This window comes from Pongo abelii, chromosome 8 (assembly GCF_028885655.2).
Source record: "Pongo abelii isolate AG06213 chromosome 8, NHGRI_mPonAbe1-v2.0_pri, whole genome shotgun sequence".
Classification (NCBI taxonomy): Eukaryota; Metazoa; Chordata; class Mammalia; order Primates; family Hominidae; genus Pongo; species Pongo abelii.
The window spans coordinates 60194572-60218149 of NC_071993.2; the positions used below are offsets into that span (position 1 = coordinate 60194572).

The 23578-nt window shown below is 43.7% G+C and overlaps 1 long non-coding RNA gene and 1 pseudogene across 1 annotated transcript in view; one reads left to right on the forward strand and one right to left on the reverse strand.

Annotated features, from left to right (window-relative positions):
- Nucleotides 1–8817: 8817 nt before the first annotated feature.
- LOC112135362 (U1 spliceosomal RNA) lies at nucleotides 8818–8965 on the reverse strand (annotated as a pseudogene).
- A 10493-nt stretch (nucleotides 8966–19458) lies between these two features.
- Nucleotides 19459–23578, forward strand: part of LOC129048241 (uncharacterized) — a 91448-nt gene continuing 87328 nt past the window's right edge. The window contains exon 1 of the long non-coding RNA XR_010141533.1: nucleotides 19459–19611. This is a non-coding gene — a long non-coding RNA (uncharacterized LOC129048241). The remainder of the gene's footprint in view (nucleotides 19612–23578) is intronic.

The window sequence follows — 23578 nt, forward strand, 5'->3', positions numbered from 1 at the left end:
GAAGTACCTGGCCGGCCGTGTGAGGTGTCAGTCTGCCCCTGCTGGGGGGTGCCTCCCAGTTAGGCTGCTCGGGGGTCAGGGGTCAGGGACCCACTTGAGGAGGCAGTCAGCCCGTTCTCAGATCTCCAGTTGCGTGCTGGGAGAACCACTGCTCTCCTCAAAGCTGTCAGACAGGGACATTTAAGTCTGCAGAGGTTACTGCTGTCTTTTTGTTTGTCTGTGCCCTGCCCCCCAGAGGTGGAGCCTACAGAGGCAGGCAGGCCTCCTTGAGCTGTGGTGGGCTCCACCCAGTTCAAGCTTCCAGGCTGCTTTGTTTACCTAAGCGAGCCTGGGCAATGGTGGGCGCCCCTCCCCCAGCCTCGCTGCCAACATGCTGTTTGATCTCAGACTGCTGTGCTAGCAATCAGCGAGACTCCGTGGGCGTAGGACCCTCTGAGCCAGGTGTGGGCTATACTCTCCTGGGGCACCGTTTCCTAAGCCCGTCAGAAAAGCACAGTATTCGGGTGGGAGTGGCCCGATTTTCCAGGTGCCGTCTGTCACCCCTGGAAAGGGAACTCCCTGACCCCTTGCGCTTCCCGAGTGAGGCAATGCCTCGCCCCTGCTTCGGCTGGCGCACGGTGCTCACCCACTGACCTGCGCCCACTGTCTGGCACTCTCTAGTGAGATGAACACGGTACCTCAGATGGAAATGCAGAAATCACCCATCTTCTGCGTCGCTCGCGCTGGGAGCTGTAGACCGGAGCTGTTCCTATTCGGCCATCTTGGCTCCTCCCCCAACTAGATGTCTTAGATTCCATCAGATTTAACTGTCTTGTGAGTCTCCGGGGCTCTGCCCAGAACTGAACTGCTGCCATAGATGATGATACTCTAGTCCTACGGGTAGGTGGAGTTTTATAGATACTGTTTCTGTCTCTGTCGCCTCTGCTCCAGGTCCATCTCCATGGCATGTCTGCTCTGTTGGTGGCATCTCCTATTTTTCTATCTGGTGCAATCCACCAGAGTCTCCTGGCCACCGGTGGCTTCTCCTTCCTTTTTTTTTTTTTTTTTTAATTTTATTATTATTATACTTTAAGTTTTAGGGTACATGTGCATAATGTGCAGGTTTGTTTGTCATAGTTTTCAGGCTGCGAAACCTTCAGCATTCATGCTCAATTGCCTGGGCTGTGGCTATGGCTGACAGTTAATCACCTCCTTCTTCTGGAGAAGAGCTCTGAGTGCTTTCCATTGCTGTCCTTTCTTAGTTATGAGTCCCAAAATGACCAGTGCTAATAATATTAAGCGGGAGAACTTGGCCAGACCAGGGCCTCCTTGTCATTGGAGAGGGTGAGGGGCACGGTATAACTAAACCTAATTGTGTAGCCTGAGTCAGGTTAGGGATTGGCCAATCTGGATTCTGGGGGATTGTCATTAAGTGGTATAAGATCTGAGTAGAGCAAGTCTGGGTTGCATCAAAGCTGGTGGGTCCAAGGTCAAAGCCAGACCATAGCAACTGGGGTGTGAGCTCTGAGCTAGGCAGTGCCACTCTCGTGAACTGCAGTTCTTTGCAGCTGAGTTCTTTAGAAAGGCCAGGGTTTCTAATAGCTTGTTCTGAATGATTGGCATGTAAATGTTTACAACATATGCAAAAATTTGCCTCTCCTTTCCTAAATGTCTAGGATGGCATGTCTCTCTGCCTTTGTAACCAAGAAATAGAACTCAGTCCAAAGAGAATTTGGACAGACATTTCAGGAAAAGCTGAAGATCAAGGAGTTACTGTTCTCATAAAAATGTACTTTTTTGTGTAAATCTAAACTCTGCTCATTGCAGTCTCTCCTGTCGCTAATGACACAGCCGACCTATATTGGCCCTGCTGTCTGAGGTCCAGGCATATGTGGATTTCACCACCCATTACACTCTTAATCTTGATCTGAGTAGCGGACCACAGCCCACTTGCGAACAGAAGTGACTGTTGGCCATTGATATGGTTTGGCTGTGGCCCCACCCAAATCTCATCTTGAATTGTAGCTCCCATAATTCCCACATGTTGTGGGAGGGACTTGGTGGGAGGTAATTGAATCTTGGGATCAGGTCTTTCCCATCCTGCTCTCATGATAGTGAATAAGTCTCATGAAATCTGATGGTTTTATAAATGGGACTTCCCCTGCACAAGCACTCTCTCTTGCCTGCCACCATGTAAGATGTGGCTTTGTTCATCCTTGCCTTCTGCCATGATTGTGAGGCCTCCCCAACTATGTGAAACTGTGAGTCAGTTAAATCTCTTTCCTTCATAAATTACTCAGTCTCAGGTATGTCATTATTAGCAGCATGAGAACAGACTAATACAGACATACACTTCCTTCACTGCCCAATGGGGCTCAAGCCAGAAAGGAAAGTACATTAGTTTGCTGGGGCTATTGTGACCCCTCTTCCTAGATTCCTACCACTGCCAACCCCCAGGGACCCAGCCTTGTACCACTGGGCTGCTGGTTCAGAGAGTACTCCTGTTACTCTGACTAAAGCCTTTGAACCTGAGACAGCAGTTGTGTCAGAATCTTCCAGGAATTGAGTGGGTCTGAGAGGCTGCTGATCCTCTCTGTGTTCCTTGGATTGGTTCTTTGGGGAATCCCAAGAAAACGCTTGAGGCCTATGCAGTCTTGCTGACATCTGGAAAGCAGATTCACAGAGCAAATTGACAGGCTCAAAATATCCAGGATCAACACTAAACCACTGGGGAGGCTTTCTTTCTGTGGCTTTCTTCCGACTGAAATAAAATACTTCTTTCATGATATATACACCTTTTAAAATAAAAGCCTTGATAAAATATTTTGGACATAAAAATCAAAGCCTCCATTCCCATAATGTTAAAATACAGAATGCAAACCCCAAACTGCTCAGTTAATCCAGGGGAGGGAAAATAGGGAAATATGGGAAAAATTGGCAAAATAAGAACAGGAGCCATAGAGAAAAGGGAGAGCACAGTATTAGAGAAAGGGAGGAGGAGGGAGAGGGAGATAAAAGATTTAGTAAGACAAGAGGAGAAAGCCAAAGACCAGCCAGGCTGGGAGCGGGAAGCCTCCTCTGGCTCTGAGTGGAACATTTTTATGAGTTGGATCCTTTTGACCCAGCCTGCCATTCATTTATACTATGGGATTTGAGTTTTCTGCTCCCTTATCTCTGAAATGTTAATTAACTGATTATTCAGTATCTGTTCTATAATTGCTGTTTATTCTTAATTCTTCTGAGCCTCAGCCTTAAAGGAGGTGGCCTCAAGGGAGTATGAGTGGGGGGAATGTTCACCTGGTCCCATGGAAGGGGCCCACAGCCTCAGGGGCCACCAGGTGGCGCTGTCCTCACCTCCATTTTAGAGGGGAGGGAATCTAATCTTCGTTGGGCGCCAACTACTCACTAGGGACAGCTATATTTGCTTTAATATCTTTTAGTCCTCACAGAAACCCTGTGAGCCGGCAAGTAAAGTTCAAGGGGTCATCTAGCCAGTGAGTGGCCAGGCACGTCTTGTATCCATGTCAGTCTGACAAATGCCCAAACTTGCCCCCACCCCTGCGCTCTAAGATGGACATGAACTCGTGGAATGCTTGTAAAATACTGAAAAGGATGGAGAAGAAGAAGATGGCGGTCCCTATTATTCAACCACCCAGAATTAATCACTATTATTACAATCATTTTTGGCTATGTTTTAGGTTTTTTCTTTTTTTTAAACTGTCAATGTGTTTAAAACAATCTTCTTCTCTATTTCATATTATTTACATTTACATATATCCTAAACATGGCAACTAGAACCGTAAATTATTTTTAGTAAAAGGGGAAAAACTATGAAACCAACCTAATTATGAAACTAAAGGTGCGAATTGTCTGAATTTGACTTCTGTTTTTTTTTGAGACAGGGTCTCACCGTGTCGCCCAGGCTGGAGTACAGTGATGTGATCACAGTTCCCTGCAGCCGCAACCTCTCAGGCTCAAGCAATCCTCCCATCTCAGCCTCCTGAGTAGCTGGGACTACAGGCATGTGCCATCCCACCTGGCTAATTTTTAAAATTTTTTGTAGAGACAGGTGTCTCACTGTATTGCCCAGGCTGGTGTTGAACTTTTGGGCTCAAGCAATCCTCCTGCTTTGGCCTCTCAAAGTGCTGCAATTATAGGTGTGATCCATTGTGCCCAGCCTGAATTTGATTTCTGAAATTGTGTGTGTGTATGTGTGTGTCTGAGGGTATAACAGAGTTGACCCAAAACAAAACACAACTTCAACTTGTTTGTTGTTTCATACATTTATATTTTGAGTAAAAGGTTCTGCAATCATATGGCCAGAGCTGGAAGAAGAAGCTGAAGCTCTGTCAGAAATTTTGGGTGACAGCACTTCTCATTGAGAGGAGGCTCATGACAGTCTTGCAGAGAATGAATGACTTAGAAAATGAGAATCGTACAGAAGCCATCCACATCACTTGACACAGGAATATAATTTACCTAAGAGAATTAAGGAACCAATAAAATACAGAAAAAGTTACATGGCAAAGAGACATATTTTTACTTGCTCTCTAATAGTGATTAGTTGGCAACAACCTTTGTATCAAATACTAGAAGATGGTTAAGTAAAGTAATGCAACTATTCATTATGATGCAATATTATGTAGCTGTTAAACGTGACCGCCACATGTAATGTTTCAACAGACCAAAGATGAACTGAATGCTAATCATAGTAAGTTTGATTTCGTTAGTGCTTACTATTTGCTACATAGCCTATATATGCTATCTTATTTCATCTTCCTGCAAACCTCAGTGTCAGGTTTTAGCATTTTTCTCATTTTAACGTTAAAGAAACTTGGGCTCAGAGGTGCTCCTCTGAGGACTAATACCTAATGCATGCAGGGCTTAAAACCTGGGTGATGGGTTGATAGGTGCAGCAAACCACCATGGCACATGTATACCTATGTAACAAACCTGCACGTTCAGCACATGTATCCCAGAACTCAAAGTAAAAAAAAAAAAAAAGCTGGTATGTGGAAGAAAGAGAGTTGATACCTGGCATTGTGTGACCCTGAAGAAGCCCATGATTTCCCAGCTGACTTGTCGTGTTGCTTAAGATTGCTAATGTAGTGCAGTGCTACTGATCCCTATGCTGTGGATTCCATATGCTTGTTGCATGCCTAGGTATGGCCTTTGGGATCAAGGCATTCTTTCCCCCACTTGCCAGGAATGTTGGCTGCTTGTGACTCACAGCTGAGCTCTTCTCTGGACTTGGCCTTTGTCTGAAAGGAACCTTCTCACTGGCGGTGATGGCCTTCCCTGGAGGCGGTCTGACTTCACTAACTGGTTGGCAAAGGTGGGAGCCTGCCTTCACCTGGGGCAACTCTGAAGGGTTACTGCATTTCAGTGCAATGTCTTCCTCTGGCTAGCTCTGCTTCCCTTACTCCCCACAATGGATGCTGTCTGTGCCCAAGAACTTCCAACATGGAGATCTGACTCAGAGTCTGCTTTTCTGGGGAACTGGGCCGAAGAAATATATTCCAGTAAGAACTCTAAAATTATCCATCCAAATGGAGGACAAGGGCTAGGAGTGAATGCACGAAAAGGAAAGCTAATTGTGCTAAGATGATGTGATTACAGGTGACTTACTGTCTTTTCAAACGTATTCCTTTAAATATTTTATACTGTTACAATTTAAAGGAGAAGGAGCAAGAGGGAGGGAAAAATGGCATAAAAGGCATTGCATGAACGTATAGCAGGGAGGGCCACCTGAGAACGTCTGCACTGTCTCTTTTTCTTGCTTACTTTCTCTCACGCCCTCCTGTTCCTGGAGTCCCATGCCCCATTCCGTCTTCCCTACTTTGAATAGAAAAATTGTTTGGAAAACTGGAGCCCTTGTATTAGAAGTCATATATGGTTAGTAACTCCAGCTTTCTTGGTAGGGACATTTCTTGATAAGTTGCCCTAGACAAGGGGATAAAAGTTGGATGTAGAAACCCTGTGAAAAATGGGACTCTGTGGAAATGAATAACCATGTCACCTTTATAAGATTTATCTCACAACTTGTCCCAGAGGCACCTCTGCTTCTGAAAGGAATGCTCTGGGCCATAGCCATAAAATAAGGCTTTTTATCTCGCTGCCTCCAGTCCACTTCTAGAGACATATAAACATTCACGATAGTATCCACAGGCGTTTCGCATGCTGGCTCTGTGCAGTGTGCCCGGGGGAGATAGAGATCCAAGGTTGCAATTTAGATGTTTTTAATGGAATATTATCTCCTCTAGTAGAGAGGCAACATATTGGTGAATCTGCTGTTTCTTCTTTCCCGATTAAATCAAAATCTCAGCAGAAAAAAATCAATCTCCTCCCCCCATTCCATTTATATCACTACTGCTTCAACTTTGATCTTATTACCTCTCACCTGGACAAGTGCAATAGCCTCCTAATAGTTCTCCCTGCTCTGGTCTCTCTCCAACCCCGCATTCAATTCTCCACACTGCTGCCAAGGGATCTTCTGAAAATGCTAATGTGATATTGACAATCTCCTGCTTAAAGTCATTAATGGCTCTCCATTTATTCAATATATAAATGCCCAATCAAGGCATTGAAAAACCTTCATGATCCCTGCCTACATTTTCAGCACCCTCACTAGTCACTTTTCTTATGCCTCAAATATTTCAACCATATTCATCTTCGTTTCCTGAACAACGCATGCTCTCATATGCTTCCTGGCCTTTGCAGATGCAATTCATTCAGTCCAAGATGTCCTTCTGGAATGACTCATCTTTAACATCACTGCCTCTGAGAAACTTTATTTTTCCATTTAACTTTAAGTAACCTTGAACAATCTTCATGTATCAGTCAGGTTCTTAATGGCCGATGACAGAATCCACTTTAGTTAGCTTAAGCAGGAAAGAATCAATTGAGGAAATTAGAAAGCTTACCGAGTTGTTGGAAGGGCTTGGGAAATAAGTTTCAGATTCATTTTCCAGCAGCAGCAGTTCCCAGCACCATACCAGAGTCGGGTTCTCCTGGTGAGGAAGCAGTTTCTGCCTTTGGTCCCAAAATCATGCTGGCCTGCTCTGCTGCCACCATTACCCATGGAATGGGTGTCCCACCCTCTTCCTTGTCCCCTCACATAGCTTACTTACAAATCCAGGTCTTGTGTAGATGTGTCTGATTGGTAAAAACAAAGTGACATGCCTCCATTCTAATAGCAAGAGAGATTGGGAACTTCTTTTTTTTTTTGATTCTACGTCGAGAAGGCAGAATTCAAAACGTGGACATCTATCAACATGTCCTAAAGATGTTGAAAAGACATGAAGCAGCAGGAATGTCAGCCTTCCACTGTCTCTCTCTTTTTTAAAGACAACTATTGCATTTTGCTATTGTTCTCTTTATACATGTGCTCTTTCCCTGCTAAACCAAGGACTTGAGTTAAAGTGATGTGTCACTCATTTTTGTGTCCTCCGCCCTCTGGCACAGTGCCTGACATATCAGTAAATCATCGTTGATTGTTAAAATAATAGAGCTATGAGAATTCCTTGCCTAAAACTTTTTGCATGGTCAATTATATAAGATGTTATATCTAGTCTTGAAAACTGTACCCCAGTCTGTATGCTCTGAAATGTATTAAACCAAATCTTAAATAACTCAAGCTGCAGGAAACAGTACTGTAAATATGATTTCAAATTTGGCCTCTAGAAGCAAGACTGCAGATTCAGCGCTCATATTCAGTACCACCTTATACATCATGTGCCATAATAAACAGAGCGGCCTTGCAGCAAATGAAGGAGTAAGGCAAGGTTATCTTCAGTGCTCTTTGCCTCCCTTCTCAGCCCTACTGTCTCTTCTCACCTATGCCATGTTTTCTTGTCTGTAAAGGACTGTCACACCTTTATTTATTTAGTGCTCATAGCTGTCCCATGTGTTTTTACTATCTCCACGTAATATCCTAGGCCAGATGTTGGCAAACTATAGCCTTGGGGCCCAAACCAGCTGCAGTCTGTGTTTGCAAATAAAGTTTTATTTGCAATGTAGCCATGCCCACTCATTTATGTATTGCCTATGGCTTCCTTGGGTTATAATGGCAGAGTTGTGTATTTGCTATGACCTGCAGAGCCTAAAATATTTATTATCTGTCCATTTATTAGGTCCTGGGCTAAGCCTCTGGAACACAGGTATCAGATGAAATTGTCCATGCAAGTCAGGACTTGAAACTAGGTCTTCTGATTATAGGTTCCATTCCTTAGATGATCATATTGGGAGTCATCTAAAAATGTGTAGAACTATTTGAAAGTAGCTTTCTCTAACTATAGTGTTCTTTTTTATCTCAGTTGATTCATACTGCTGACCAAGTGAATCAGACATGGAGTTTATAGCACTCTATATAATGAAAGGATGGAGGAGGGAAGGTACTGGGGTGGGAAATGTCAGTGAAATTCTTATTATAAATACCAGCACAAAAATATTGAGGTAAATGAAGAAACAGCTACAAATGGGGAAGGTGAGGAAGGATGGGTCAGGGGAAGGGTTACCTTTCAGGTTTAACCCTTTTGTATGATATTTTCAAAAACACTCGCATGTTACTTCAATAAAAATATCAAATTATTTTGGCAAAAAAACCAAAAAGTAAAGTGGGAGAGAAAGTACAAAGGAAGACTGTCACTAGCATAGATTACACTGTAGTATAACTTGCTGTTTCTGGAGGTATTTAAGGGTATACATCCTGACAAATGGCTGCAAAGGCATACAACATACCCCATAATGTCATATCTACTTTAGAGAACTGTAAGTCACAAAGCAAAACAATAGCCTCACATCCCAAGTATGACTTCTATCATTTGACCAACAGTGATACAAAGGAATGCAAATGCAGTACCCCCACTATCACAAATTATGCAGTCAGGTTTCCTGCAGACATCAGCACACCCAGCATGCAATGGATGAGCCTTACCCTGGGAAAGCCACCTTCATGATCACGGTATTTCCCCCACTAGGTAAATATGAGTTTATAGTGGCCTGGCATCTCACCCTTGATTCCAAACACTTTACACATAGGGTCATTCACTTTGCACAAGCTCTAGCCTGTCACTTGTGACATAAAGACTTTTCAAATTTTAAGAGCCAGATAATAACATTTTGGATACTAGAATATTTGCAAAATCCTAAGAGATGTATGTACAATATGAACAAGACCAACCAAAAGGCATTGTGTTCATCTACATACTCCAAGCCCCTCTTGGTGATGTCAAAATCTTTTGAGGAATCTGAGACATTTGTTGATGTGGCTAGGCAGAATACTGGCCATCAAAATGTTCAAGTCCTAATCTCTGGAACCTGTATATGTGTCACTTTACATTATGGCAATAGGGATTTTGGAGATGTGATCAAGGATTTGAGATGAAGACAGTATTCTGGATTATCCAGGTGGGCCTACTGTAATCACGGTGTCCTTGTTATAAGGACTCAGGAGGGCCAGAGAAATAGATGTAAGGACGGAAGAGAAGGCACAGGAAAGGTGCTAAATTGCTGGCAAGAAATGTAGGCAGCCTCTCGAAGCTGGAAAATCTATATAACAATCACTCCAACCTTAGTAGCTTAAAACTGCAGGCGCTTTATTATATATCTTGAATTTTGAAATTAGGAATTCGGGCAGAGCTCTTCTGGGCAATTTTTCTAGCCCATGTGGTATGCACAGAGGCCATTCAGTGATCACTGTTTGGTGGACTGATTGATCTGTATGGTCAAAGATGGATTAATGTGTATATAGCTGGCCTCTGAGTGGGGTTGGCTAGGAGGCTGGGCTTAGCTGAGACTTTTGGTCAGAGCATCTGCATGTGGTCTCTTCAGTATAGCAGCCTCAGGTAGCCAAGACTTATTTACTTGTTTATTTATTTTTGAGATGGAGTCTCTCTCTATCTCCCAGGCTGGAGTGCAGTGGCCGATCTTGACTCACTGCAACCTCTGCCTCTTGGGTTCGGGTGATTCTCCTGCCTCAGTCTCTCGCTACCCATGCCTGGCTAATTTTTTGTATTTTTAGTAGAGATGGGGTTTCACCATGTTGGCCAGTCTGGTCTCAAACTCTTGACTTCAAGTCATCCACCTTATAGCTGCTCAAGACTCTTAGAGAGAGTGATTCAAGACAATAGAAAGTGGAAACTGCCAATTTCTCAAAGCCTGGAATTACTTTTGCCATATTTTAATGGTCAATATAGTCATAAACCCACTGAGATTCAAGGGGAGGGGACATAGACCCTACCTCTCAATGGGAGGCATGCCAAAGACATTGTGGCCATCTTTAATTTGCCACGGAATTGGATTAGAAACAGCGTAAAATGTACCTACCTGTGTGTATGAACAGTGTGCTATGGAAGCTCAGAGAAAGCAGGGACCAACTCAGAGTCATAGTTCAAGAGTGAGCTAAGAGTTTGTCAGACATTTCAGAGGGTAAAGCATTAAGTCATGGTGTCACAAAGGAGGTGGTCATATTTAGGAAATAAGAAATTAGGTGTGTTAGAGTGGAGGGGGCATGGAGAAGGGAAGGGAGATGATGATGAGTGTGGCATTGCTATAGTGGTGGTATGATGAAGACAATGAAAATGTAAACACAATTACCCATATATTGTGAATTTTATTTCATTTATTCAGATAAGTTCTGGATCTGTTGCCCAGGCGGGAGTACAGTGCTAGGATCATAGCTCACTGCAGCCTTGAACTCCTGGGCTCAAGTGATCCTCCCGAGTAGCTAGGACTATAGGCATGTGCCACCACATCCGGCTAATTTCTTCAATTTTTGTAGAGAGAAGGTCTCGCTATGTTGCTCAGGCTGGCCTGAATCTCCTGGCTTCAGGCGATCCTCCCTCCTCTGCCTCCCAAAGTGCTGGGATTACAGGTGTGAGCCACTATGCCTGGCCTTCAAAGGTCTCTTAAATGCAGCAGAATAATCAGGTGACAACAGCAGTGGGTTGGAGAAAGGGCAGAACGGATTGGGACTGGGGGCCCAGGAGAAGAGGATTCTGACTGAAATGGAAGAGTCATGGTCTGAGAGGAGGCAAAGCAGCAGAGAAAGACCAATATGCCTCTCTACCTTTATCTACCACAACCCTCCTACAGCCCTGTGAAAAAACCATAGCATAGGCCCTGAAGTAAGGAGTACAGCTCTGCCAGTGGTACCTTCTTTCCTGGGGATAGAGCTATATTGGCCAGGAACAGCCAAGAGAAGACAATTTGGGTACCATTTAGGGAAAAGACTAAGAGTGAAGAGGCCCAGCATGGTGGCTCATGCCTGTAATCCCAGCTCTTTGGGAGGCTGAGGCAGGAGGATTGCTTGAGGCTAGGAGTTCAAGACCAACTGGAAAATATAACTAGACCCTGTCTCTACCAAAACGAAACACACACACACAAAAGATTAGCTGGGCTTGATGGCATATGCCTGTTGTCCCAGCTGCTCGGGCTGCTGAGGTGGGAGGATCACTTGAACCCATGAGTTTAAGGCTGTAGTGAGCTATGATCATACCACTGCCCTCCAGCTTGGGCAAGAGAGCCAGACCTTGTCTCCAAAAAACAAAAACAATAAAAAATTAAGAAGAAAAGTTGGCGAAGAGGATGGGTTGCAATGACATGGAGACTCCACTAGGCTCTAGAGAAAGGATCAGGGTTTGCACAAGTAGGTGAGGTTCTAAGCTTCAGGGAAATGAGGGTGGAGTGGGAAGAAGTGACAGAAGACCCTGGGTCATTATGGTCCCTATTATGTTGAGGATGGTGGACATGGGATAAAAGGGAGGAGGGGCTACTTAATTACTTGGTCCCTAGTCCCTCTCCCGGGAGGTGAAGCCTGAGGTTAGGATAGGGGAGAATGCGAGAGTTGCCCTCTGGGAGCTCAACAAAGTCTCCAGAGAGAGTATGAGGCGGACAGATATTTCTAGGAATCAGATGGGAGAGTGGGTATAAATGAATTGCTCGCCTTTTTCTCAAAGTCATCCAACTTATCACGAGGACAATGCTGTGAAAAGGACATCTTGGAAAACCCAAAACAACATTTTTTGGAAGATAAAGTAAATCCGATTCGTTGAGATGTTTCTGTGTGTTTGGAGATAAATCACATTATTGTATTTTATCAGCAGATTGGTGGGCACTTTAACAGCTTAAAACTGGCAGCAAAATGGAAAGAGTTCCTCGTATCTATGAATAATCCACTATTTTATGCGGGTTTCTGGACAGCTTAAATCAGGACTGTGCAGAGAAGCACAGAGTGATTATGTAAATTGGGATGGCTTGTTGGGGAGTGTTTGCAGAGCATGGGAGGGAGAGGTGATGAGGGCAGAAGGGAGGGGGAGCAGCAGTAGGCATGGTGGGCACTTTTCCCCTCAGGTAGGCGCTTTCTTGGATGTGAGTGCTGGCGTGCTGGGGGACACACAACCACGAGGTCAATGTGGTGCCTCTTACTGAAGCATCCATTTAGTGTAACACAGTATTTAGGAATGCAAGCTCTAAGGTTGCACTGCTTGGTTCCCATCCTGTATCTACCACTTACAACACTGGAGGAATCTTGGTTCTCTCTTGTGTTAAATGGGGTTAATAATTTCACTTACCTCACATGATTGTTGTGAGGATAAAGGAAGACAAATGTATGAAAAGTTCTTAGAACAGTTTCTGATACATAGCATGCATGGATTTCCCTATTATAGTTGTCTGCACTTTTTGTGTTTTATATTCTGTTCAGACATGGAGGTACAGGGGCCATGATAGTCAGGCCCCCCTTTGCTTCCTCTAATGAGACAGAATTAAGGCATGAATTTTTCCCTCACTAAGTCACAATCATGCAGATACCAGCATGCCAGTGAAGAAGAAATACTGACTTCCTAAACAGAGAACCTGGGTCACTGAAATTGCACTGGGGCTGTTCTGGTCTTCACTTTTCATTGAGATGTGAAGGCTTGGTTCTAGTACTACAATGTCACTCGTGCAGGAAGCCCAGTTGGGAGTCATATAAGTGAGTTACAGCTTCAGTTCTGCCACAGCAGAGCTGGGTGCCCTTGGCCTAATTAGGAGCACATTGGACAGAAAGAGTGGGATCGGGCAGCCTTCACTGGTAACTACCATAATGCTCTCCAAGTCCTCTAATGTTGCTTTTCCAAACTTTTCCACAATTCTGTTTATGCCTTTGTATTCTCCACTAGACAATATAAATAATGATACCAATAACTTTTAATCAGCACTTATTCTATTTTAGTTATGTTTTTAGTCCTAGTATCTTTTAGATCCCACAGGATCTGGCACATGGTAGGCACCTAATAAATGTTCAATAAATGATTAGATACAAGAATAGATGACCTCTGTTTGAATCATGCACTTGCTTAGTTTAGGGACTTTGAGCAAATTTTTTGGTCTCTCATTTTAGTTTGCCCATTATGCTGGGCACACATTAGGCACTCAGTGGATTTTGTTTAACTGAAATATCCCGCTTCACCATTGCTTGAGGGAACAAAATAGGTTGTGATATATGATTATTCCCAGATCTTCATCCCTGTCTCCACATTTTTGTATCTACCTCTGTTCAGTCTTTCTGCTTAAATGTGCAGTAGCACCTCAAGACTTACGTTCAGACATGACCTCTGGATGGTTACCTCTTGCAAATCTTCTCTCTGTCTCCTCCATCCCAGCAAGTGGCATTACCATCTACCCAGTTGCTCAAAACAAAAATGTGGAGTCATAATTCTGTTTCCTTCTCAGCTAACAGCCAATCCATCAGCAAATCCCCTAAGTTCTGAGTCTGATTTCTCCTCACCCTCTCCACTACCTCAACCTTTGTCCAAGCTACCCTCATTTGTTACCTAACTGTTGTGATTATGTCCTAAATAGTCTCTGTGTTTTTACTCTTTTATACTCATCCCTTTTCTACTCTTAAGAATCCTAACTACCCCCAGCTCCTTCCAGGAAAATGACAGGTGGAATGGAATGATGACCTACTCAGCTGGAAGACTGGGGAAAAGAAAAGGCAGGATGTGGTGTGTGTGTTTGTGTGTGCGTGTGCACATGTGTTTGAGGAGCAGAGTCCTGGAGAGGAGGAATTTTAAGGGAATCGATGTACTACGACAGGGAGCAAGAGAAGGAATCCACAAATGGGAGCAGGCAGCCCTTAAAAAAGGGGCAACCACATAGATAAGACAAAGAAGGCGCCCTGGAGATGAACTTAGCAGGGAGGCATCCATCCTTATATGCTCTGAATGGGCTGGATAGGCTGCTCTGGCAGGAACTACCCTGTCCATTCACCAGGCTCTGAATGTTTAATTGAATAACTAATACTAAGCATTTTCTGGATATAGGCACTACCATCTCATCCTTTTGATGGATGTTTAGGACATGAAATTAAGATGTCCAATAAAACATTGAATCTCAAAAGAGAATGGAGGCTAGGTCTAGGTCTGCAGCCTTCTCCCAGGAGCCTCCATGCTCCCTAGACATATTATCAGCTCTCTTCCCATCAAACCCTGAATTCAGGATGTGGTGGTTGGTTGGCATGTGTTGAACGAAAACTTTGCACTTTATGGGCAATTCTTGCCTCCATCATATGAGGCTCGAACACACGGCTGCCCAAGGAGAGGACTCTGTTGAATATTTATAAAGCCTAAAAGAGTATTGTAGATTATGGGATATCCACATACCCGTCAGTGATCCACTTTGAGATCTTAGAGAAGCCTCATACAATCTCTTTGTGTCCCATTGCTACAAAATGATAAGTACTGAATTTCTACAGCTTCACGTTGTACTGTTATGCAGATTCCAAACATCCTTCCAATTGGAGATAATGTGTCAGCCCTGATCCTCTTACAGTGGAAATAAAACACAAGGTAAAGCAAAATGGGAATTCCCAGGCTGCAGACCTCAGCTTAATGTGAATAAACCTCTGGCCAAACATGAACTTTCAGTTTTCAGAGTGTATTTAATTGAGAGCTATGGTTTATTTTGTTGCTTGAGCTAAATTGGGATCTGTACAAATAAAGAATGTGAAAAACCATAGCTGCAGTCTTAGGAGAGCTCTAGTAAGAAAAGAGAGAAATTCTGTTTATAAAACCACAGGGTTGAGCTATTCTTCCCTTTTTTTGGATTATTCTTCCATTTCTTGGTCTTTTTTGGCCAGAGTGCCAGGGCCAGTGGTATTTTGGAGCCATCTATGTGGAGCCAGGAGGCCAGAAGCACACCCTGTCCTCCCTCCTTCCTTGGGATTGTTATGAGCTCCAAATCAATGTACAAAATTTGTCCAGAGCCATAAGAAAGGCATTTGTTCATCCTTCCTCCTTTGCATGACAGTTGTATCTGCCCTTTCTTCCCCTTGGTCTATTGTCAGAATCAGGGAGCTAAAAGTGTAATGCCATTTCAATTTGTGCTTCTGAAGCTTGAACCAGGCTGTGCTGTTTAGGTGAAAGGCTTAAACACCTGAGAATAATCTTAAGTATTAAGTAAAAATAGCTCCCAGCATTTTGTGCTTAAAATGGTAACTATGTGTCCAAGGACTGTGGTCTTCCATATTTTCTAGCAAATAGAATTGCTGGGATGCTTGAATCTCAGAATTGGAAGTGATTTGGAGGTTAGCTCATCTGACTTTGTAGAAGAAAAATGTCAATTGCAGAAATTTTTTCCCCTTTTGTAAACTAGCACTACTTCTCCCCAGCTTTTAGACTCAAAGAAACAAAATCCACAACAAGGAGGTCTCCCTTGTTTGCTCTTTTTCTTTGCTAGAAAATCTCAGTACTGTGATAGATGTAGGTAGTGAGGGAAACCTGCCTTCAATCTGGGATGACTAAATGTCGGGGAAATCTGCTGAACCCATCATGGCCCTGTTGTAATGGATTTTTTATGCTCATCAGTTTTTCTGCAGCAGTCAGATTCGAAGGCCAATTGGGATTCCAGAAGATGAGGCTGAATCGTGACAGTCCACCTATAGAGGAGGGAGAGCTCTTTGATTTTCATGTGCTGTGGCCCCTGCTCTCCGCAGAACCTACCGATAGCCATTCCCAGCAGGGCTCAGGGCTGTTTGGAGGCTACACACTTTTGTTCTGTAGACAGGGAAGAGGCATGAGCAAACTGCTTACCTGATTCTGAATCCAGCCTCCTTCTCAGGTCATACACCCTACTCAGTCTGTGATCTAATTACCCCTTCATTTCTGAGGAGTAGCAGCAAAAGCCTTCCAGGAAGCCAAGCTGAGACAGGAAGAGGAAGCCGACAGGCTGCGGCGAGTTGATCCAGCCCTCTTCTCATTCCTCCTCGCCTCGTTGCTCTTTTCTCTGTCACCAGTGCAACTGAAGATAGTGCGGCGAGAAACTGCTGAGCCAGACATCTTTAAAACATGCCCTTTGTAAGTCATCACCATCTGTAGTCACAGTGAAGGGAGGACATCAAGCGGAAGTGGTTGCCTGCTCTCAGAGCCGAGTCCCCGGAGACTGCAGGCAAAGGAGGAAAGATGCTCTCCTGCGTGTCAGCAAGGGCAGACAAATGGCTGTTGCATTTGTTGAGATGTGGGGATGATCCCAGCAGCTGTTCAGGACCTCAGAGGGCTGTTCAGAATGTGCTGGAACCTCCAATCAAGCTGTTCTCTGCTGTGGTTGCTGGTTTTTAAAAAAGCTGGCTGCCTGCTTACCTCATATTTCTATGGCTTTTTAACAATTATGAGGACCCGGCCTGGCGCGGTGGCTCATGCCTGTAATTCCAGCACTTTGGGAGGCCGAGGTGGGTGGATCACCTGAGGTCAGGAATTCGAGACCAGCCTGGCCAACATGGTGAAACCCTGTCTCTACTAAAGCTATGAAAAATGACCCGGGCGTGGTGGTGGGTGCCTGTAATCCCAGCTACTCAGGAGGCTGAGGCAGGAGAATCCCCTGAACTGGGGAGGCAGAGGTTGCAGTGAGCAGAGGTAGTGCCATTGCACTCCAGCCTGGGCAACAAGAGCAAAACTCCTTAACAACAACAACAACAACAACAACAACCAATTAGAGGACCTTCCAAACACATGCTGCATTTCATTCTCATGGTAGCTCATGTAAGGTATGAACTAGTTAACACATATATGTTCATATATATTGAACATATATATGTTACAACATACATATGAACATATATATGTTACAACATACATATGAACATATATATGTTACAACATACATATGAACATATATATGTTACAACATACATATGTAAACTAGTTCATATATAATGTAGTCTATATATACGTATATAATGTAGTCTCTCTCTATATATAAACTCAGAAAGGATAAATGACATGCCCCAAAGCAAACTCAATAAGTGGCAGAAAGCTCCACTATCCCATGATGTGGCCTCACCTTCCTGTTGAGCCTGATCATTCACAAAGTTTGCTGTCCTGGTCACCTTTCTGTAGCATATATCAGTGGTTCTCAAACTTGAGTGTGCATCAGAATCCCCTGGCATGCTTGTTAAAGCACAGATTGCTGGAGTCACCTCCAGACTTTCTAAGGTCTGAGGTGGGCCTGATAATTTTTGTTTCTATCAAAATGCCCTGATACTGATGTTGGTCCATCAGCCACAATTTGAGAATCATTGGTATCTAGAAAATCACCTTTTTGTATTATAAAACCATTGTTAGTCTGCTGATTTTGGAAAACATTTCCATTTATATCAAGCAGTTTAATGTCAATGTAGGCCAGGCAAAGTCATGGGGTATTTAATTTAGAAAACACATGTGGAGCTTCCATTGCTAAGATCAGTCTTGACCCTTTGTCTGGTATTTTCTTTATGCGGGGTAACTTCCAGCAGGCATCATTCCCTTCAGCAGCCCATTTGATTGTCATAGTTTCGGTTCCTCCAGAGGTGGACTTTGAGACAAGGATTCTAGTGCAACAGCTGTTTGGAAAGTTTTGAAGATATTGATAGAACACAAGGCCTTTTCACCCCTGGAGCAAAGCCTGCTTCCTTATTTGTTAGCATATGTGCATAAATTAACTTGCGGAGATATTTGTGAATAAACTGATAAAAGCATACATGCACACACAAATATTTTATCTTATTCTTTTGTCCTCATAAATAGTTGAAAAGCCTATACATTATTTTGCAGCTTAGGAAAGGAACGGAATGCACCCCAACTCCCATGAAAAAAAAATGTAACATATTTCTTTGGACTTGAAGGTGTGGAGAGCCAAAGGAGTGCAGTGTGGGCAGGTGAAGTAGTGTGGGACACATGGGGTGGATTTACGGGGAACAGAAAAGTCTCATGGTCTAGAACAAACACTCAGGGACAAAATGAATAACCCTACTGCAACCTTTAGACTAGAAAGAGGCCCTTTGGCTTGAGGGAGAGAAAGAGAGCTGGAGAAATGATAAGAATACTGATACTGAGAACCCCAGGACCCTTCTACTGGGTTCAGTCCTGGGAAAGTGGCTGAACTGCAGAGAAGAAATGGCAGTGGGTCAGGGACTTTAGTTGCAGGATGGTTCTCATGTGCCTAGAATGGCAGGGAAGCCATGGAGATAGGCCCTGAGTCTGAAGAACACGATGACAGGGTCTGTCTCAATGACCCATGGCCAACTCACATGAACCAAAAATCTAGGGCTGGGCAGGGTGACAGACATCTCAGCTTACATGGATAGATGACTTTGAGGACCTGGATTTCTGCTCCTGTTGCTGCTTTGGCACTACATAAGTCTCTTGGAAATAATGCCATCTTAAGCTGCAACTGAGTCATTCATACAAAAGGTAAAGAAAGTTATATTCACTTGACAGTTGAGTTTGTGGCTAGAGATTCAAGCTTGAGATGCAGGTAAGTTATGCTATGGAGTTTGAGGGCCACATGGAAGTGTGCCTTGGTCCATTGGTGACCCACAGGAGATAGTGACGGGTTCTCAGAGAAGGTCACCTTCCTGGAGGGGTTAAGGCTTGAGTTAGGGGATAATAGATAAACACATATTCAATATATCTTATAGATAAACTTATTAATGACATTCCCATTTTTAAACATGATTTTGCCAAATGCAGTTTTGCCAATTACAATATTTTCCAGGACCATAAGCCTGTGCCTAGTGAAAAATTACTAGAGATTTATTTCATATGTAACACCATTCTTCTCTTTCTGACAATTTTATGCATCATTAAGGCCAAGATCAACTTGTTTTTCTCTAAAACTTAGCTGGCAGGCCAAGCCCATGCTATTGTTTTTCTCCCCCTTGTCTGTTTGGAAAGATTGTCAGTTCTGCACATTTTAACACTTTTGATCATGCATTATGTAGTCTTGTTCTCTCATCAATTCATTTGAGTTATCCTCGTCTTCCTGGGTGGATTGTACCTCTGTGGAGGTTTCACTGAGTAGACATTCTCAAAGGTCAGGACCAGTCAAGTTTCCACTTAAAAGAAAAAAAAAAGTTTCTCTAATTCTTACTAAGATCTTGTGTGTATTGAAGCTGCTCTAAGCGTTATGCAGCTATTATTGTAGCCCCGTATAGTAGGTGCTATTATCATCCGTGTTTTACAGATGAACACACATAGATTGAGTGAAGAACCCACTGAAGACAATCATCAGAGCTGAGAAAATTAACTAAGAAAAAGATGCACGTGGCTGTAATTAGAAGAAAAACAATTTGCCTGCTCTCATTTGGCTGAGCATTTTAAAAAACCTTTTCAATAAGTAAGTATTGAATGTTAACATGAGAACCTCTGTGTAGGTTGGTTATCATTTCTTCTATATAGGTTATGCTGAAGTTAATGGTCTAGTAACCATTTGATGGCTGGACCTTGCCATTCTCAATAGATCACTTTGCACAAGACCCCAGCAGGTGGTGCTATAACTGGCAAGAGGCTTCAGGCATGCCCCATTGCTCTCAGAGTGAATTTTCCCATGTCCCTTGGGAGCCTGGGGTGGTGGGGTGGGGGTGGGGTGTTCCTTGCAGAGAAGGCTCTTACTCCTGTCTGTCTAAGAGCATGTTACCCACACAGGCCCTCTTCTGGCCCATCTCTGTGCTACTGTGTTTGAATTGCTTCTCATTCATCCCATGGGGGAACAATCCTAGGATTATAAGGATAGTCAAACACATGACAACCAGCCCAGCACCGGACAGATGAGGTTGAGACTAGTTTATTTATCACACACACTCATGGCCTGGGGAGAAAGACACTGTGCCACACAGGGCCACAACGGAGTTGAACTTGGGAACAGAGGCTGTGGGAGGCAGGCTCTGTGGTATCAAGAGGATAGGGGGACTCCTGGTTCCCACAGGGGATGTGGTTAGTTTGTCTGAAATGTTTTATGGGCTGGGAGGGAACTAAGACTACCTACGCAGGGATAAGGAGGAGCTGCACCTGGTCCATCTGGTGACAAGGGTCTTTTGGCAAGGGATTCTTTTTTTTGTTTGTTTTGTTTTGTTTTCTGAGATGGAATCTTGCTCTGTTGCCCAGGCTGGAGTACAGTGGTGTGATCTCGACTCACTGCACACTCCACCTCACAGGTTCAAGCAATTCTCCTGCCTCAGCCCCCTGAGTAGCTGGGATTACAGGTGCACACCATCACGCTTGGCTAATTTTTGTATTTTTAGTAGAGACGGGGTTTTGCCATGTTGACCTCGTGATTTCCTGTCTCGGCCTCCCAAAGTGCTGGGATTACAGGCGTGAGCCACCGTGCCCGGCCAAGGGATTCTTATCCATGGTGTGAAGGGAGAGGAGAACTTGTGGTTAGGACATTCCAGGCCCTCCCAGTTTTGCCATGTATCAAGGCAGCAATTAATATTGAATCCTATTGTTAGGCCTTAAACCACATGCTGTTGTGTGGCCCCACATGAACGTTCTTGCTTTATGTCTATATTTTTATTCTAATTTTTTTTTTTTTTTTTTTTGGTAGAGATGGGGACTTGCTATGTTGCTCAGGCTGGCCTTGAATTCATGGCATCAAGGGATCCTCCTGCTCTGGCCACCTAAAGTGCTGGGATTTTTAGGTGTGAGCCACCATGCCTGGCCTAAATTTTTTTTTTTTTTGAGTTGGGGTCTTCCTGTGTTTCCCAGACTGGTCTCAAACTCGTGGGCTCAAGCAATCCTCCTACTTCAGTCTCCCAAGTAGCTGAGATTGCAGGTGTAGGTCACTATGTGTGGCTATTACTATTATTATTATTATTTTATTTTGTTTTTTTTTTTTTTTGAGATGGAGTCTTGCTCTGTCACCCAGGCTGGAGTGCAATGGCGTGATCTTGGCTCACTGTAAGCTCTGCCTCCTGGGTCCAAGCGATTCTCCCGCCTCAGCCTCCCGAGTAGCTGGGATTACAGGCACCTGCGTCATGCCCGGCAAATTTTTGTATTTCTGTAGAGATGGGGTTTCACCATGTTGGCCAGGCTGGTCTTGAACTCCTGACCTCAGGTGATCTGCCTGCCTTGGCATCCCAAAGTGTTGGGATTACAGGCATGAGCCACCATGTTGGGCCTATTTTTATTATTTTTTTAAGGGATAGGGTTTGCTGTGTTGCTCAGGCTGGTGTGCAGTGGCTATTCACAGGCACAATTACAGCACACTATAGCCTCAGACTCCTGGGCTCAAGCCATCCTTCTGCCTCAGCCCTCTGAGCTCTTCAGCTAAGAACATAGATTTCTGGCTGTTCCGATTCTTGCCTGAGACTTACTTTAGAATAGTTTTTCGGTTTCTTTCAAATTGAAAGAAGAGATTACTGGCACTTGGGAGGGGAAAAATTGGAGGATGTGTTCGTTATTCAGTCCTCAAACCTCCCCAAGATTCATGTTGTATTTCTGAAACTAGACCACTAGGAAGCTCCAGACCTGCTTTGATCAGATGACCCTGAATAGTTAGGGTTCTTTCAGTTCCATGGAGAAAGAATCGACAAGATCTTCTTTAAGCATAAAATGGGAGATTTGTTAAAAGCACACAGATTGGTCTAGGAGGGCACAGGACAGAGAGATGGCCAGCCCTCAGGAATGAATGGGAACTAGAAGCAGAGTGCCCACAGTATTTGCAGACCTTGTCCACCTTCCTCACCCCTGAAGGCCACCTCATTCCTCTTTCTTTGCGGTCAGGCCTTGTCTGCCACCAGGTCACATGGTAGAAACCATGGTAAGCCCTCAACACAGCACTTGGATTTTCATTTCCTCTTTTCAATAGATTGGACCAGACTGAATGTTCTCAGTTCCAAATTGAAATTTCCTGAAGAAAGATGTCTGACTTGCTTATCTTGAGTCACTCCTGGATCAATGATCTGGAACCAGGGTGTATTAATCAGGGTTCTCCAGAGAAACAGAACCAATGGATGTGATTATGGGAGCTGAGAAGTCCCATGATCTACTGTTTGCAAGCCGGGCACACAGAAAAGCTGGTGGTGTCATTTATTTTGAGTCTGAAGGCCTGAGAACCAGGAGCATTGATGGTGTGAAGTTCAGTCCAGAAGCAGAGGAAACCAATGTCCCAGCTCAACCAGTCAGGCAGAGAGAGAGAGAGAATTCCTTCTTTCCTTCCTCCCTGCCTCCCTCCCTCCTTTCTTTCCTTCCTTCCTTCCTCCTTCTCTCCCTTTCTCTCTCTCTCTTCCTTCCTTCCTCCTTCTTCCCTCCCTTCCTCTCTCTCTTCCTTCCTTCCTCTTTCTTCTCTCCTTTCCTTCCTTTCTTTCTTTCTTTCTTTCTTTCTTTCTTCTTTCTTTCTCTCTTTCTCTCTTTCTTCTTTCCTTCTCTCTCTGTCTCTCTCTCCTTTCTGTTCTATTCAGGTCTTTAATTGGTTGGAAAGGCTCATCCTTTCCAACTAGGGAGGGCCATCTACTTTATTCAGTCTACCAATTCAAATGCTAATCTTATCCAGAAACACCCTCACAGACACATTCAAAAATTATGTTTAACCGGCAGTTTTATGGGCACCCAATGATCCAGTTAAGTTGACAGATAAATTAACCATCACACAGGTAGTCTGGATCACCATAGACAAAATAAAGTCAGGAGCCTTGGCTATGTCCATGTGAATTGGGTGGGTGGTAGAGTGGGAAGTTTTATAGGAAGAGCTAGGTTGTCATGGCATTGGTGACATGGTCTCCAATGCCATATATTGCATGGTGCTTCTCTAAAATAATAACATTTTGATTGAAGATATCATTCATTATGTTCTTCCACAATCTGCATGGAGTGAGGTACATGTGGGTTTGGATTTTGTCTTGCAACTATCTTAAATTAGGCAAGTTACTTAACCTCTATCAACTTCAGCTTCTCATTAATGAAATGGGGATAATATGCAGGACTGTCGTAGGAATTAAATAACATACTGTTTGGAAAGTACTTGCACTTAGAATAGAAGACACTCAATGAACAGTAACTATTATCATCATTCATCACTAATTTAATGCTAATTATTATTATTTCACGCAGCATGTTCTCAGACCAACATTGACAAAGGCAATTCGAATAAATGGATACTTTCCTTTTGGCTGATGGTGACAACAAGAGTGCAAGCCAATAGGTGCTCCAGTAGGCATGACCCTCATCTCTGAAAAACATAAAATACACAATTATGTTTTCATGCTAATGAGGACTGAGAAGTAGTAATCTTTAATTTTTCTTTTTTTGTATGGTGACATCTACTAACCTCCATCTAGTGTTCTGTGGTGGGAAGATCCTACAATGAC